Source organism: Rhinoderma darwinii, chromosome 3 (assembly GCF_050947455.1).
Source record: "Rhinoderma darwinii isolate aRhiDar2 chromosome 3, aRhiDar2.hap1, whole genome shotgun sequence".
NCBI lineage: Eukaryota > Metazoa > Chordata > Amphibia > Anura > Rhinodermatidae > Rhinoderma > Rhinoderma darwinii.
This window is the reverse complement of record NC_134689.1, coordinates 47,636,210-47,653,794: the sequence shown is the minus strand read 5'-3', so window position 1 is coordinate 47,653,794 and position 17,585 is coordinate 47,636,210. Positions and strand designations below refer to the sequence as shown.

The window sequence follows — 17,585 nt, the reverse complement described above, 5'->3', positions numbered from 1 at the left end:
ACGGGCGTAACAAAACGAAGCGAAAAACCCTAGTTAATTAAAAAACGGCTGAAAATCAGGAGCTGTTTTCCCTTGAAAACAACTTCATATTTTCAGGCATTTTTTGCTAAGCGTGTGAACAAACTCTTAGTGTTACTAATGTTTTTTTTTGTGTTTTTTTACACGTTCGGCCATTGAACTACTTCGGATTAAAGGACTATTTATTTTCAATAAAATTGTTAAAGAGTGTTGTGTTGGGGGGGGGGGGGTTATTTCAATAAAATATTTTTTCTGTGTTGGTGTCTAATAGACAGTGTCCAATACTCAGGTAGGGCTTAGAGTTAGCCGGTGAAGAGGTTAACACTAACCCCCTCCATTAATACCCCGGTATCCACTGCCACCAGGGGCGCCGGGTACAATCCAGTACCCGACCATCTGAAGTGACGGTTGGGCAGTGGGGCAGCCACAGGTTGGTATTATTAGGCTGGGAAAGCCCAAAAACAATGGGCCTTCCCACCCTGGTAATGCTAGGCTGCGGCTGCTTTATTGTATCTAGCTGGTTATGAAAAATGGTGGGACCCCATGTTGTTTTTTCTATATATATATATTTTTTTTAAAAACGACTAGGGGTCCCCCCCATTTTTCTTAACCAGTCAGATACAATAAAGCATCTGCAGCCTAGCATTACCAGGGTGGGAAGGCCCACTGTTTTTGGGCGTTCCCATCCTAAGGCCTTATATACACGAGCGTATTTTACGTCCGTGATACGCGTGTGAAAATTACGCGCATCGCACGGACCTATGAAAGGCAATGGGGCCATTGAGACATTCCGTGTTTTTCACGCAGCGTGTCCGCTGTGTGAAACTCACGACATGTCCTATACTTGAGCGATTTTTGGGTGTGTGAAAATCACGGACAGCACACGGACGCACTTACGTGTGCTGCGCGGGATTCGCGCAACAGTTGTTCAAGAGATTATGGGAAAATGAAACCACCTCCTTCATTTCATTTTCTAAACATCAAAACCGCGTGTCATAATGATGCCATACACGCAAAAATCACTCAGCCACGCCCCAACACTGATCACACACGGAACTGCAACGTACGCAAAACACACACGTTCGTGTATATAAGCCCTAATAGTAACAGCCTTCTGCCGCCCCAGTGCCGTAGAGCACTTTAAATGGTCGGGCACTGGTTTGTACCCGGCACCCTTGGTGGCGTTCAGTACCGGGGTAATAATAGTGGGTTAGTGTTAGCCTCTTCACCTGCTAACACTAAGACCCGCCTTCGTAATGGACGCTGTCTATCAGACAACCGCCATTTCTAAGGCAGTAGTAATAAAGTTACAAAAAAAACACAGACAGACAGAAAAAATATTTTATGAAATAAACCCCCCCACAAACCCTCGTTAACCAATTTACTGAAAATAAAAACGCTGTCCTCGAAGTAATCCTCGAATCCGACTTAGTCCAATGTCCAAACCTGTAAAAATACACACACAAAAAATTGTAACACTAATAACTAAAAAAGCAAAACCATTATAAGGGTCTGTTCACACAGAGTTTTATGCAGGCAGAAAAATCTGCCTCAAAATTCCTTTTGGATTTTGAGTCAGATTTTGACCTGCCTGCACTCTCTATTTGCCGTGTTTTTTTCGGCCGCGGCCATTGTGGGCAAAAATCGCTGCAAAAGCACTTTCTCTGCCAAAAGTAGTCAGAGACGGAAACGCCTGAGAAAATTACATGACGCTTCTTTTTCCCACGAGCATTTTTCCTGCTGGTGGGAAAAAAAAGCCTCCGCCTCCCACTGATTTCAGGAATTTTGAATCAGATTTTGAATTTACAGCGTTATTTGAGGATTTTTTTTTTCTTTTTTTAAAAGAAACATACGCAAGCAAAAAAAAAAAAAAAAAAAAAACCCTGCACAAACTGCAAGAAAAGCATTCCAAACGAGCGCCGCAGGTATTTTCTGCCTCCTATTAATTTTAATTGGAGGTCAGAGGTGGAAACCACTTGCAGACCATCAGCTCCCCACTCACAGTAAAATAACCATCAGCCTGCCACTCACAGATGCCCCCTATAGATAGTGCCACACAGCCCCCTTGTAGGTAGTGGAGCTGAAAGGGAAAAAATGGCGCAAACATAGGGCATTACCCATGAGCAATGTGGAATGGAAAGTGTTGTAGTGATATGCTCACCTGGTGGTGTCGTGCTAAGACGTCTTAGACGGACAGTCTGACCTTTGATCTTTTCCCATTGTCTTTTTCCCGTTGTTTTTTTCTGTATAAATGTTTGTACCTCCTGTTGAGTTCATTTATCTTTGTGAATATACCTAAGGAAGGAGCCGGTCCGGCTCCGAAACGCGTCGCTTGTATCCTTGATATCATTAAAGAACTTTCAATTTATTAGATTGTGTGCTTCCTTGCCATGCAGCACCTAGGAACCAATTTCACATCCTTTGAATAGGGAACAGCGCCGTTTGTATGGCTGATTTTTGGGACTTCCCACTACACTGCTACCATCCCTTGTAAGTAGTGTCGGATCAGGGAGCATGTTAGAGACATTAGGGCTGCAAAAGATATTGACGATCTGTCACTACTAAAAACTATCCCTAAACACTTCAAAGTACACCATGGCTGTGATCCCAAAACCTTTATGGCCTGGGGGATAGATATGGTGCATTGTGGTGTCAGAGGTGGTAATGCAAAGAAGATCCTGGAACAGAAAGAGTGTAGGTGGATTACCACGCTAGGCACCCTGACCCCGTTTGGATTAAATGAGCAGTTGAGTTTCTCCGCCTTCCTATAATAGTCTATCTATCCACCATAAATTTTTAAGTAATTTTTTATGATATAGAGGCCAAAAAAATGTGTGTTTTTTCTGTCCTGCATTTGATATTAATTATGCCTTTTTGATGCTTCTGAGTTTAGTTGCTGAATTATCTTCGTATCATGCTGACTTCATGGATGGTCAGGGAAGACGCGAACAACAGTATCCTGATGTATGACAAATTGATCACCCACGTTAGACACCGGAGAAGGGAGATCCTGTATCTAGTCATCTGACTATTGTATTCTATCAACATCATTATAACATTGCTGTGTTGTGTATAGGTTTTTCGTGGTGATCTTCCCATTTAGTTTATTCTGCTGTACTTAGCCGGTGAATGAACAGTGGTTTGTTCACTATATGTGTTTGTTTTGTTTTTTGTTTTTTTCACTATTTGTAATTGATGGTCTATGGTACATTCTACTATGTATCACCGTATCATTGACGTCTGATATTCTGCTATCAATGATCCGGTCGATTTGTAGAGATGACAGCTAGTCACTCATTTATGTGTGGTCCTTCACTATTTTGTATTTCAACACTTTTCATTTTTATGCACTCACCCACCTATGTATTTTATTATGAACTATTATTAATATTAATATCTATTACTATGCACTTATGTAATTTATTTATTATTCATCATTTTTATATATACACTATTTTGCTATATATATATTATTATTTTTTATTTTTCATTTATTATGAATGTGTATTCACCCTGTATATGATTGAATTTATATCATATTCTTCCATAGGGATGTGCCAATTTGTATCCCTTCAGATAGACACTGTGTTGTGTTTGAATGTATATATGTCTTAGTCACATGTACTTTATTTGTATTTATTATTTTTTTCATTGCTTCATTCTCTCATTATTTATATTCTCTCCTTGCTGTTATTTTCCTGGTCCTCACTTTGTAGGACACATAGTACCTAGATAGGAGTTCTTTAACTTCTGTTGAGTCCTTTACAATCGAGTCCTGTACATTGTATGGTCTCAGATATAGTACAAGGGAAGGGATGCGAACGTAAGGACTATAGACACGGGCGGCAACACTTACCCTATTCCCTTTCCCTGGGGTTGCGCATGGAGCGTGAATGCCGGGTGTTCGTCTCTGTCTCCCGTCGTCTTGCCGCTGGCCCTGCGCCTGCGCTGTCTCCTTGGAGACGCGCAGGCGCGGTGTTGGTATGACGACGGCGGATGGAGGTTGCGTGACCCCGAGCACTTCCGCACATGCGCCGTGGACCTAGGAAAGGGACACAGCTGATTACATTCATAGACAGATACAGGGGCGATATAAACGGACAGGACACACAGCAATCTACACCCCCTGAGGAAGCGATACTCGCGAAACGCGCGTCGGGGTGCCTCAACACTCGGTGGGTCACTTCACTTATACAAACACCTCCATGGGTAAGCCTTCATCTTTTTTGCTTTGCTACATTAGTGGTTCTGTTTAATGGACGCGTGGTTCATTAGGCTCTAGCAGGCCGGCTCCTTTTTCCCTTGATCTATTTCTGGGACCATGCAATTGAACAGTTAGACGTAACTCGTGTGGTAGTAGTCGGTAGTTGTTACTTTCATCTGCTGCTGTCCTGGATGCACTATCTGGTGGTGAGATTGCACTGCACCCGTTACAGTGAACCAGCAATACTTGTATGTGACGGTTAGGTGCTTTCTCTCCCCCATATACCTACTTATTTACTAACGGAACCTCTGATACTGTTATACTTATGGCATGCCCGTGTTGAAGGTGGTTTGATACCTGATCCACCTATTGACTTTCAGTTTTATACACCTCGTTGTGTACTTGTGTTTTTATATATTTTTGTATCTTTTGAGTGTTACAATAAAATCATATATTCTTGTGTACCTATAGTTTATGACTCCTTTTTCTCTTGGTTCCTTATGTTATTGTGGAGTTTTCGCTAGCTTATAGTGATATTTTTGGAGGTAAAACATTTTTGCCTTGAGGGTGATACCTAGCCAATTACCATACCTGTGAGACCTTCTTGGTTATTAATCTAATCCTATCATGTGTGATACTGCCTTCCGAGCCACTGTATCTAATCCGATCATGTGTGATACTGTCTGCTCAGCCACTGTATTTAATCCTATCATGTGTGATACTGTCTGCTGAGCCACTGTATCTAATCCTATCATGTGTGAAACTGCCTTCTGAGCCACCATATCTAATCCTATCATGTGTGGTACTGTCTGCTGAGCAACTGTATCTAATCCTATCATGTGTGATACTGTCTGCTGAGTCATTGTATCTAATCCTATCATGTGTGATACTGTCTGCTGGGCCACTGCATCTAATCCTATCATGTGTGATACTGTCTGCTCAGTCACTGTATCTAATCCTATCATGTGTGATACTGTCTGCTCAGCCACTGTATCTAATCCTATTATGTGTGATACTGTCTGCTGAGCCACTGTATCTAATCCTATCATGTGTGATACTGTCTGCTGGGCCCTATATCGAATCCAATCATGTGTGATACTGCTGGGCCCTATCTCTAATCCTATCATGTGTGATACTGTCTGCTGAGCCGCTGTATCTAATCCTATCATGTGTGAAATTGCCTTCCGAGCCACTGTATCTAATCCGATCATGTGTGATACTGTCTGCTCAGCCACTGTATCTAATCCTATCATGTGTGATACTGTCTGCTGAGCCACTGTATCTAATCCTATCATGTGTGATACTGCCTTCTGAGCCACTGTATCTAATCCTATCATGTGTGGTAATGTCTGCTGAGCCACTGTATCTAATCCTATCATGTGTGATACTGTCTGCTGAGCCAATGTATCTAATCCTATCCATAGTTTATAGGGTCGTAGTGCTATAGATATGCTATGCTATCTCCTATACACAGATTTTTTTTTGGGCGGACACATATGTATTAGGGCTATTTCCCCTGACATTTTAAGCCCTGAGGGTATGTTCACACGGCAGTGTTCATTACGGCTGAAATTATGGGGCTGTTTTCAGGAGAAAACAGCACCGTAATTTCAGCCGTAAAGGCATGTGCAGGCGTCTTTCGCTGCGTCCATTACGGACGTAATTGGAGCTGTTTTTCCATGGAGTCCATGGAAAACGGCTCCATTTACGTCTGAAGAAGTGACAGGCACTTCTTTGACGCGGGCGTCTTTTTTACGCGCCGCCTTTTGACAGCGGCGCGTAAAAAAAATGACCGTCGGCACAGAACATCGTAAGACCCATTCAAATGAATGGGCAGATGTTTGCCAAAGCTTTTGAGCCGCATTTTCGGACGTAATTCAATGCTAAAATGCCCGAATTACGTCCGTAAATAGGGTGTGTGAACCCAGCCTTAGTGACGCCCCGGCTGCTAATGCTGCATTGTTGGGTCACTTTGCATCGGGGCCCATGAGCCTTTAGCTACGCCCCTGGTCACATGGTCTGAAATGTCATCTCAGGAGGCCGGACTTGAGGAAGAAGCAGGCAAGCAGGGAGTTCTGGGTAAGTAGTAACTTTTTTTTATGTTGCAGTTTTTTTTAATGAACCATTAATCTATATTGTGAGCGCCGTGCATGGTATTCCCTTTCCAGCGGTAGTCTCTATCCAGGGTGCTGAAAGAGTTAAGTGGCTGCACTGATCGGCAGTAACTCTTTCAGCACCCTGGACAGTGAGTACTGCTGGACAGGGAATAGCATGTGCGGCGCTCACAATATCGTGTACATAGTGTGAACGGGTTTCAGTTTCCTCTCAGAAACTGAAACACGGAAGTGTACACGGAGTACACACGGGAAGCACACGGTTCCAATCTCGGACACACTTCCATCACCATTTTCACGGCCGTTTTTGACGGGTCCGTGAGCCCGTTTTAGTGGCCGTGTGATTTCCGTGTGCACTCCCGTGTGCATTCCGTGTTTCCGAGCGCCGAGCATGGTACTGTCCATGGTGCTGAAAGAGCAGGGTTGTTCAGCGCTAGTCACTGTACAGGGTGCTGAAAGAGTTCAAGGGAATGTGTTGCTAGAAATTGTTTTTTTTTTTTTTAGTTAAACAGTTAGTATAACTGTTAACTAATTTGTTTAATTTTTCACAAGTCAGGAAATATTATAAATTTGATTCTAATTTATAACATTTTCATGTGCTGGTCACTAGAGGGAGCAATTCCCAAAATTGCAGCATTGGCATGTGGTAAAGCAACCTCATTGCTTTATGCTGCAAAATTGGAGAAAACACACTCGCTCTAGTGTCCTCAAACAATCCCCCCTCCTTTATCCTAGCTAGTTCCAGGTGAAAGGAGGGGGTTGAATGTTCAAACCTCCTACACTGTGTGCCGCCATTTTTTGAGCGAATGCACAGTGTAGGAGGATTAGATAGTGGTAATCACACAGTATAACACGAACATACACACACATCACATACACAAACATAACTTACCTGCTCCTGCCGCTGCCGCTGCTGCCTCCGCTCCGCTCCGTCTGAACATATGGCTGGAAGCCGCGACCTTAAGTAGTCGTCTTACTGTCCGGCCGCAGCTTCCGGTCCACATGAAAATGGCACCGGATGTCGCTCTGCTGAAGGCCTTCCTTTTGGTCTGTGTGGGAGCGTCGCATGCGCCGTTCCCACACAGACGGCGTACGCTATAGGGAGTGGAACGGCTCCCGTTCGCATTCTATATGGGGTTGTATGTGCCGTATTTCATGTCTGTATGTGTCGTTAATCGACACATACAGAGATGAAAAAAAATAGGCAGCCCCCATAGAGAAGTCAAAGAAAGAAAAAATAAAAAAGTAAAACACAAAAACACAAATAAATTGACATCAATAGGAGGCTGCAGAAGCGTATTTCGCTGCGTTTTTTTGCTCGTGGCGCTCAATGGCCGAGGGCGAAAAACGCAGTGAAAATCGGCGTGCAGGAAGATCAAAATATGCCAAACGGAATTTTGAGGCAGATTTTCCTCCGGCAAAAAACTCAGTGTGAACCCAGCCTTATTGTATGTACTTACAACAACAACAACTTATAGAGTATGTAGATGTTGATGTTATCACCAGATGAGGATTTACTAGGGCCCCATGCACACGAATGTAAAAACGCCCGTAATTACGGGCCCTAATTACAGCACATTTTTACGGGCCCATGGACTTCTATTGGCCACGGGTACCTCCCCGTATGCTTACGGGAAGGTGCCCGTGCCGTTGAAAAATATAGAACATGTCCTATTTCAGGCCGTAATTACGGCACGGGCAGGCCCATAGAAGTCTATGGGGCTCCCGTAATTACGTGTGTGCACCTGTAATTACGGGAGCGTTGCTAGGCGACGTCAGTAAATAGTCACTATCCAGGGTGCTGAAAGAGTTAAACGATTGGCACTAACTGTTTCAGCACCCTGGACAGTGACTTCCGATCACAATATAGATCAACCTGTAAAAAAAAAAAAGACGTTCATACTTACCCAGAACTCCCTGCTTCTTCCTCCAGTCCGGCCTCCTGGGATGAAGTTTCAGACAATGTGACCGCTGCAGCCAATCACAGGCGAATCAGAGCCTGCAGCGGTCACATGGACTGCCACGTCATCCAGGGAGGTCGGACTGGATGTCAAGAGAGGGACGCGTCACCCAGGCAACGGCCGGGTAAGTATGAATTTCTTTTACTTTTTCTGTGGAAAGGGCTGTCCCTTCTCTCTATTCTGCACTGACAGAGAGAAGGGCTGCCGATTACTGCAGTGTAATTTTGCAGCGAAAACGTGCCCATAAATACGGGTGGAATACGGTTGACACCGGACCCGTATTTATGGGCACGGGTCCGTAAATACTGGTGCAATACGGGTCGAAAACGTGTGACCAAGGACCCGTATTTACGCCAGTATTTACGGGAGGACAAAAATACGTTTGTGTGCATGGGGCCTAATGGCAGGGAAATGTAACTTTTATTAAATTATAAATAAAATGTGAAAAAAACAAAAACACCTTGATGTTGGTGTTTTGTTGTATACTATTTGGTAAATCAGGACGTACCGAAGACTCAAAAAATAAGTATTGCAATACTTGATACTAAATCTTCGAAGTATTCCCTATCGTTCAGTATGCTCTCAGGCGAGTAGTACATGGCAGCAATGAGAGCCCTAAAGTTATGTTATGTGACATTACTCCTGGGTATCTTCAGGTTTGAAAAAATTCTGCACACGACCTGTTATATCCGTAGTGGTAAAAGTTCTGTTAATAGAATGTTAAAGTATATATATATAGTCGTATGTGATACAGTGTAGAACGTATGATACATTTGATGCATCCATACGCCAAAGTCGGGTAGGGGAAGTATGGAACGGGTTCACGGAGTGAACCCACTCCATATGATGCCGGTGTCGGCTGTTTGTTACAGCCGACACTTCAGAGTAACGAGCGGCAGCGTGTTTGAGCGCTATCCCGCTCGTTTAACTCGTTAAATGCTGCGGTCAATAGCGACCGCAGAATTTAACTCGTTAGAAAGAGGAGGGCGACCCCCTCTAACAGCTCATCACGCCCCCCACAACGCAGTCACGGGGGGCCGATGGTTGCTATGGCTGCCTGGGGGCTTAATGAAGGACCCCAGGTCCGCCATCTTTGTACACCTATTAAGCCTTGCCTCCGGCAGGGCTTAACAGCTGCCTGTCAGAATCACGATATACTGCAATACATTAGTATTGCAGTATATCGTGCAAGCTATCTAACGATTGCTGGTTGAAGCCCCCTAGGGGGACTAATAAAAAAAGTAAAAATTAGTTCAATAAAGTTTGTTTTTTTGTGTAAAAAAAATAAAAAATAAATATTAAAAGTTCAAAAAACCCCCCTTTTCCCATTTTCCCCCTAGAGCATAGTAAAAAAAAAAATAAACAGAATTGGTATCGCCCCATCCGTAAAAGTCTGAACTATTACAATATATCATTATTTAATCCGCACGATGAACGACGTAAAAAAAAAATTGTAAACGCCAGAATCTCTATTTTTTGGTCACCTAATTTCCCACAAAAAAATTTAATAAAAAGTGATCACACCGTCGCATGTACACCAAAATCATATTAATGAAAACTACAGCTAGTCCCGCAAAAAATAAGCCCTCATACCACTTAATCGACGGAAAAATAAAAAAGTTATGGCTCTCGGAATTTGGCAACACAAAATACATTTTCTTTTTTACACTTAAGTTTTTACTTGTAAAAGTAGTAAAATATAGAATAAACGATATATATTTGGTATCGCCAGTAATCGTATTGACCCACAGAATAAAGTTAACATGTTGTTTTAATTGCACAGCGAATTCCATAAAAACGGCGTGCAAAAAACCATGGAGGAATCGCTGTATTTTTCATTTTCTACCCCACAAATAATTTTTTCCCGTTTCCTAGTACATTTTATGGCAAAATAAATGGTGCTACGAAAAACTACAACTCGTCCCGCAAAAATCAAGCCCTCATAGTACTATATAGACGGAAAAATAAAGACGTTAGGCTTTTGGAAGGTGGGGAGGAAAATACTAAAATGAAAATCTGAAAAAGGGCTGCGGCGGGAAGGGGTTAAGCTAAGAAAATAAAGGAAGAGTTCAGGACAGCCAATTCCAAAGATAATTGGAGCCTGGAGTGGCCAGATCGCTTGTTATGGCTCAACCCCTCTAACTGATTTAAGGGTATTGGGGGTTGGATAATGGGTTTGCTCCAGAGTGTCCTGCAGGTTGTTTTATTATGTATTGCATTATATTTGCTTCTGCGCCTCATATTCTGAGGCTTGCCGAAACTTTTGCAATGTTCACAGCACTCTAGATCCTTTAATCCAGCGTTCCCCATGCGTGATCCTCATAATGTAATGACATCACAGCAAACTGAAGCTGAATCTCAGCACATGCATAATGTGAATATTGAAGAAGTACAAAACATGAGCCATGAATAAAGGGCATTGTAACAACCAGGAGGTTTGTCAACCCACTGGGCTACACCACGGTAAGCAGGCCGGTGACGGATTGCTGGAAGCAGGCCGGTGCCGTATTGCTGAAAAGAAGCCGGTGTCGCGGTCACGGAACATTGGCATTACCCGCAAACGGCCGCGACCGCAGACCTGTGAGCTCGTGCCGGCGTCTCACTCCTCTGAGACAATGGCATACAAGACTGTCCTCGGTGGCTGCTGCTGCTACCGTACATAGGGTGTCTTGAAGGGCCAGCATGTGCACCAAGAAAATCTCCTATCCCAGCATACCAGGAACTATAAAAAGGACTCTGCCCTATTCCTCCTTGCCTGAGCGTTGTTGTGTCTGCACATGTTAGTCTTTGCAAATGGCCCCTTAGTTGTATATCCCGGAAACAAAATGTGCCATTTTAGAACAACAGTCCACAATAGCCCAAATAGTGGTGCATACATCAGACAGAGGAAGATCTGTAATGAAATCCTTGGCAATGTGTTGCCATGGGCAGTTCAGCACCGGCAAGGGTTGGAGCAGACCCGCAGGCTTGAATTGAGTAATTTTATTTTGAGCGCACTTGATACAAGAGGAGACATAGTCCGTGACATCTTTGTGCAATATGGGCCACCAATAGAGGTGAGAGATAAAGTCCAAAGTCTTACGAGTGCCCGAATTACCTGCCAACTTGGAATTAATGATTTTTTTCCTGCCAATTGGACGACCAATAATGTTCCCAGGAGGAATGTGTTTAATTTGCATAGGGTTAACGGGAATAATACAGGAAGTGTCAATAATATGCTGAGGTTCCTCTTCAGAGTCATCTGTCTCAAACCAACGAGACACTGCATCAGCCTTGACATTTTTATCAGCAGGACGAAAATGGAGAAGTTTTAATCTGGCAACAAAAGTGACCATCTGGCTTGACGTGGGTTCAGGTGTTGTGCAGACTTTAAGTAAGTGAGATTCTTGTGATCAGTATAGATGATAATTGGATGAGCAGACCCCTCTAGCAAATTCCTCCACTCTTCTAAGGCTAACTTGATGGCAGGTAGTGCACGTTCCCAGTGGCAGATTAAGTGTACCATGGGCCCTGGGCTGTTGACACAACTTGGGTCCCCTCCTTCCCCCTCACATGTATATTGGTTTTAGCACTAGATACAGCTGCTCTGTATACAGGATACAAAGCAGCTGTATCTCAAAAAGTAAAAATAATTTTTAATAAAAAAGTATTTAGAAAGTTGCACCAAACACACTGATACACTGTTTTATTAAAGAAAAAACTTTAAAAAAAACGTTTGATATGTCAGAGTGATATCAGAACTTTTAATCGGTGGGGGGTCCGAGCACTAAAAAACCCATTGATCGCTAAAATGAAGCGCTCTGTTGAATGCTGCGCCGCTTCTTTTCTGATCGGCATTCCTCGGAGTGGTGTACGTCCGTACGCCCCTTGCTCGGTTTTTCGAGAAAAGCAGATCAGAAATGAAGTGGCACAGCGGTCACCTAAGTGCTTCTGCTACATTATTTTAATGATCAGTGGGGTCTCAGTACTCAGACCCCCACCGATCAAAACGTCTGATATTTCACTATGACGAGTCAGAAGTTTTTTCGAAGTTTTGTTACACTTTAAAAGGGTTTTCCCATGAGGGACATATATGACATATCTACAGGATATGTCATAAATGCCACATAGATGCGAGTCCCACCTCTGGGACTCGCACCTATCTCTAGAATAGGGTCCACTAAACCCCGTTCTACCTCTTTCTCCTCTAGCTGCCTCCCAGCCACTTCCGGAATTCATGGTCGGGAGTTACGAAAACACTGTTTCTTTTACTCTCATAGTAGTGAATATCAGTTATGGAAGCAGCGTAGCATGGGAGCTACGCTGTTTCTGTAACTACCATTCAGTTCTATGGGACTTACGAAAACAGCGTAACTCAGCGAGCTACACTGTTTTCGTAACTCCCGATCATGAAGTCGGGAAGTGGCCCAGAGAGAGCGAGTGCAGAAAGAGTTAGAACAGGCTTTCAGGGGCCCCGTTCTAGAGATAGGTGTGGGCCCCAGAGATGGAACTCACATCTATCTGACATTTATGACGTATCCTGTGGATATGTCATAAAGTCCCTTTATAGGAAAACCCCTTTAAGTAGTCAGACACCCCTTCCCATGTGGTAAAACAACTACTAAGGCCAGTATGTGGGGATTATATTGCAAGGGGAGGTCAGATTGTCTGACTGACTTCTGGGGGCTCTATAGGGGTGTGTGTGTGTGTGTGTATGACTCTGGGGGGGGGGATATCCCTCCTATAGAGACCTCAGCAGTTAGTCGCTCAGACCCCCTATAGAGCCCCCAGCAGTCAGTCAGACAATCTGACCTCCAAGTTGCAATATATTAGTAACTACTGAGGGCTCTATGGGAAGGGGGGATTATACTGAAAGGGAGGTCTAACCATATAAGTGACTCAGTATTTATTATAGAGCGGGGGGGGGGGGGTTGCGCGTCTGACTGCTGAGTGCTCTATGGGGGGAAATTATTATCCCCCATAGAGCCCTCTGCAGTGAGTTCGATGGACCCTCTCTTGTTGTATAATTAATCCCTTCCTAGCGTTGGCCGATCGGTTTTTAAAGTTGGCTGGGGTAGGAGGCGAGTACCACACTAACCTCACCACATGACCACCGTCCTGCTTTCCTGTACCTCTCTGGCGGTTAATGCATTGTCAGAGAGGCATGTTCTAACTTCTACCACTAGCACACGTGCCTATCGTGACGCACTTCTGCTAGCCCTGCTAGTGGGTTTAGAGGTAGGACTGTGTGACTCTTCAGGATAGTGGCACTGCCCCATGACCCTTTAATGAGTAATTAGCATATAGTGTGCGCCGTTTAAAAAGTAGATTTTATAAATTTTGCTGCATCTGAATAAAACATTTAAGGGAATGTTTGGAAATATTGTCAGGTCATGTATTACCACATGGTGGCGGTTCAAGGGGTTAAAATTACCTCACAGGTTCCCATTAAATATACAATGAATTGAAAACTATTCCATCTGCCCTGCAATTTTGTTATTATAAAGATATCCTATATAATTACAGCATCAGAACCAAACTCTGACATATACGGCTCCAGAACGAAGCTCAGTACATATATACAACCCCAGAACCAAGCTCATACATATATACAACATCAAAACCAAGCTCTGTACATAAATACAGCACCAGTACCAAACACAGTACATAAATACAGCACCAGAACAAAGCTCAGTACATATATACAGCCCCAGAACAAAGCCCATACATATAGCACCAGAACCAAGCTCAGTACATAAATACATCACCAGAATCAAGCTCAGTACATAAATACATCACCAGAACCAAGCTCCGCACATAAATACAACACCAGCACAAATACAACTCAATTTAGTGCAACCCCTGCCATATAGGTTTGTACGGCGTAAAACGACAGAACCCAGCATAACCCGAACAATGGTAAGGATATCCTGGGAGTTGCTGTTTCCCCCCAAAAAAAATATCATACCACCCATCTCGCTGCAGATAATAGAGTGACTATAGTGTTGACTAGAGGCAGAATAAACATTTACATTAAGTGACTCACCGGTGACGTCTTTTCAGATTCTAGTTGTTCTTTTTCTCTTTTATTCTCCATCCGGTCCAGACCCCTATGATGACAGCCCATTTCTGCAGTTTGCCGCTCAGATGTCTTCAGCTTCTCACTTTGCAAACATTTCTGCACCTATAAACGAAGATAAAATTCTCATACTGCCACACAATACGCCCCTAAATATAATAGCACAATACACTGCACCTCTAATTATAATATAACCATACACTGTGTCCCTGATTATAATAGCACCATACACGGTATCTCTGATTATAATAGCACCATGCACTGTGTCCCAGATTATAATAGCACAATACACTCTCCCTGATTATAATAGCACAATACCATGTGTCCCTGATTATAATCGCACAATACGATGTGTCCCTGATTATAATAGCACCATAAACTGTGTCCCTGATTATAATACCACAATACACTCTGTCCCTGATTATAATAGCACCATACAATGTGTCCCTGTGCTCCCTGTAGATAGTGCCCCCATAGAGCCCCCTGTAGATAGTGCCCCCCACAGAACCCCCAGTAGATAGTGCCCCCATAGAGCTCTCTGTAGATAGTGCCCCCATAGCTAGCATCCTCTGTAAATAGTGCTCCCCATAGAGCCCCCTGTAGCTAGTGCCCTATATAGATCCCCTGTACATAGTGCCCTTCAGACAGCCCCCTGTAGATAGTGCCCCACATATAGTCCCCCTGAAGAAAGTGCCCTACATACGGCCCCCTGTAGATAGTGCCTTACATATAGCCAACCCTGTAGATAGCGCTCTACATATAGCCCCCCTGTATATAGTGCCCCACATATAGCCCCCCCTGTATATAGTGCCCTACATATAGCCCCCCCTGTAGATTGTGTCCCACATAAAGCCTCCCCTGTGGATTGTGTAAAATTAACTTAGCCTAAAAATTCTAGACTGTTCATGTCTTTGACAGTGGGCAAACTTACAAAATCAGCAAGGGATCAAATACTTATTTCCTTCACTGTATATATATATATACACACACACACACACACACACACACACACACACACACACACACACACACACACACACACACAATGCATCCGGAAAGTCTTCAGAACCTTTAAAAAAAATTTACATTTCATGTTGGGGCCTTGTGCTAAATTCTGTACTGCATATACCACAATGACAAAGTGAAAACAGAGTGTTAGTAATCTTTGCGAATTTATTGAAGTGGAAAAACTAAAATGTTGCATTGTCATAAGTATTCAGACCCTTTACTCAGCACCTTTTGGCAGCGATAACAGCCTCTAGTCTTCTTGGGTATAATGCCACAAGGTTTGCACACCTGGATTTAAAAATGTTCTCCCATTCTTCTCTGCAGATCCTCTCAAGCTCTGTCATGTTCGATGGGGATCGTCGGCGGGCAGACATTTTCTTGTCTCTCCAGAGATTTTCGATTGGGCTCTGGCTGGGCCACTCAAGGACATTCACAGAGTTATTCCTAAGCCACTCCTGTGTTGCCTTGGTTGTGTGCTTGGGGTTATTGTCTCGTTCGAAGGTGAGCCTTCGGCCCAGTCTGAGGTTCAGAGCAGGTTTTCATTAAGAATATCTCTGTACTTTGCTCAAATCATCTTTTACTCAACCCTGACCCGTCTCCCTGTCTCAGCCGCTGAAAAACACCCTCACAGCATGATGCTGCCACCACCATGCTTCACTGTAGATATAAGACTGGGCAGGTGATGAGCAGTGCCTGGTTTCCTCCAGACATGACTCATAGAATTAAGTAAAAAAAAGCTTAAACTTGGTTTCATCAGACCGCAGAATCTTGTTTCTCAGGGTCTGAGAGTCCTTTAGGTGCTTTTTGCAAACTCTAGGCGGGGTTTCATGTGTCTTTTACTGAGGAGAGGCTTCTTTTCTGGCCACTCTGCCATAAAGCCCAGATTGGTGGAATGCTGCAGTGACAGTGGACATTCTGGAAGTTTCTCCCATCTGTACACAGGATCTTTGGAGCTCAGCCAGAGTGACCATAAGGTTCTTATTCACCTCTCTTACCAAGGCTCTTCTCCCCTGATTACTTAGTTTGGTGGGGCGGCCAGCTCTAGGAAGAGTCCTGGTTGTTCCAAACTTCTTCCATTTAAGAATTATGGAAGCCACTGTGCTTTTGGAAACTTTCAGTGCATTCAAATTTTTTTCGAACTGTGCTCCAGATCTGTGCCTCCACACAATCCTGTCTCTGAGCTCTACAGGCAGTTCTTTCCTCCTCATGGCTTGGTTTTACATACATACATACATACATACATACATGTAAACTGGAATGCTTGTAGAAGCATGTCCGCCTGCATGGCTTGAACTGCAGTCTTGGGTTGACCAGTGGGATTCATTCACCATACATACATACATACATACATACATATATACATACTCAATGAATTAGAATATCATCAAAAAGTTAATTTATTTCAGTGATTCAATTCAAAAAGTGAAACTCATATATTAAATAGATTAATTACACACAGAGTGATCTATTTCCAGCATTGTTTTTTATTTTAAAGTTTAAGATTATGGCTAACCGTTAATGAAAACCCAAAATTTTGTGTCTCAGAGAATTAGAATATTATATAAGCCCAATTTCAAAAATGATTTTTAATACCGAAATGTAGGCTTACTGAAAAGTATATAAAGTATATGCACTCAATACTTGGTCGGGGTTCCTTTTGCATGAATTACTGCATCAATGCGGCGTGGCATGGAGGCGATCAGCCGGTGGCACTGCTTGGGTGTTATGGAAGCCCAGATTGCTTTCATAGCGGCCTTCAGCTCGCCTGCATTGTTGGGTCTGGTCACTGATCTTCCTCTTGACGATACCCCATAAATTCTCTATGGCGGTTTAGATCAGACGAGTTTGCTGGCCAATCAAGCACAGTGATACTGTAGTTATTGTAACGTCCGTAGTCGCTGACCACGAACTCCTTCCATCCAGTCTACGCCCTTCCATCAAGAGATGTCTGCACATACGGTCGTCCTGCTCCACAGTGACCACCAGGGTGCGCTCACGAGCTCAGTCCAGACTTGAGAAGCCAGAGTGCACCCATGTTGGTAGTTGAGCTGATTGCTTTAGAGCACCCTGGGCTATAAGAAGGTCCCAGCCCCATCCTCCCACGCCTGAGCTTTGTTGTGTATTCCTAGTCTATCTATGTCAGGGGTTTCAAGCACCCGGCCTGCGGGCCACATGCGACCCCTGAGGCTGTCATCTGCGGTCCGCGGGACACAGATCCGCTA

General features: G+C 43.7%; 1 long non-coding RNA gene across 1 annotated transcript in view; it reads right to left on the bottom strand.

Annotated features, from left to right (window-relative positions):
• The window catches only part of LOC142750979 (uncharacterized), a 34,578-nt gene extending 30,529 nt beyond the window's left edge, over nt 1–4,049 (bottom strand). Inside the window, exon 1 of the long non-coding RNA XR_012882661.1 lies at nt 3,875–4,049. This is a non-coding gene — a long non-coding RNA (uncharacterized LOC142750979). The remainder of the gene's footprint in view (nt 1–3,874) is intronic.
• Nucleotides 4,050–17,585: the final 13,536 nt, after the last annotated feature.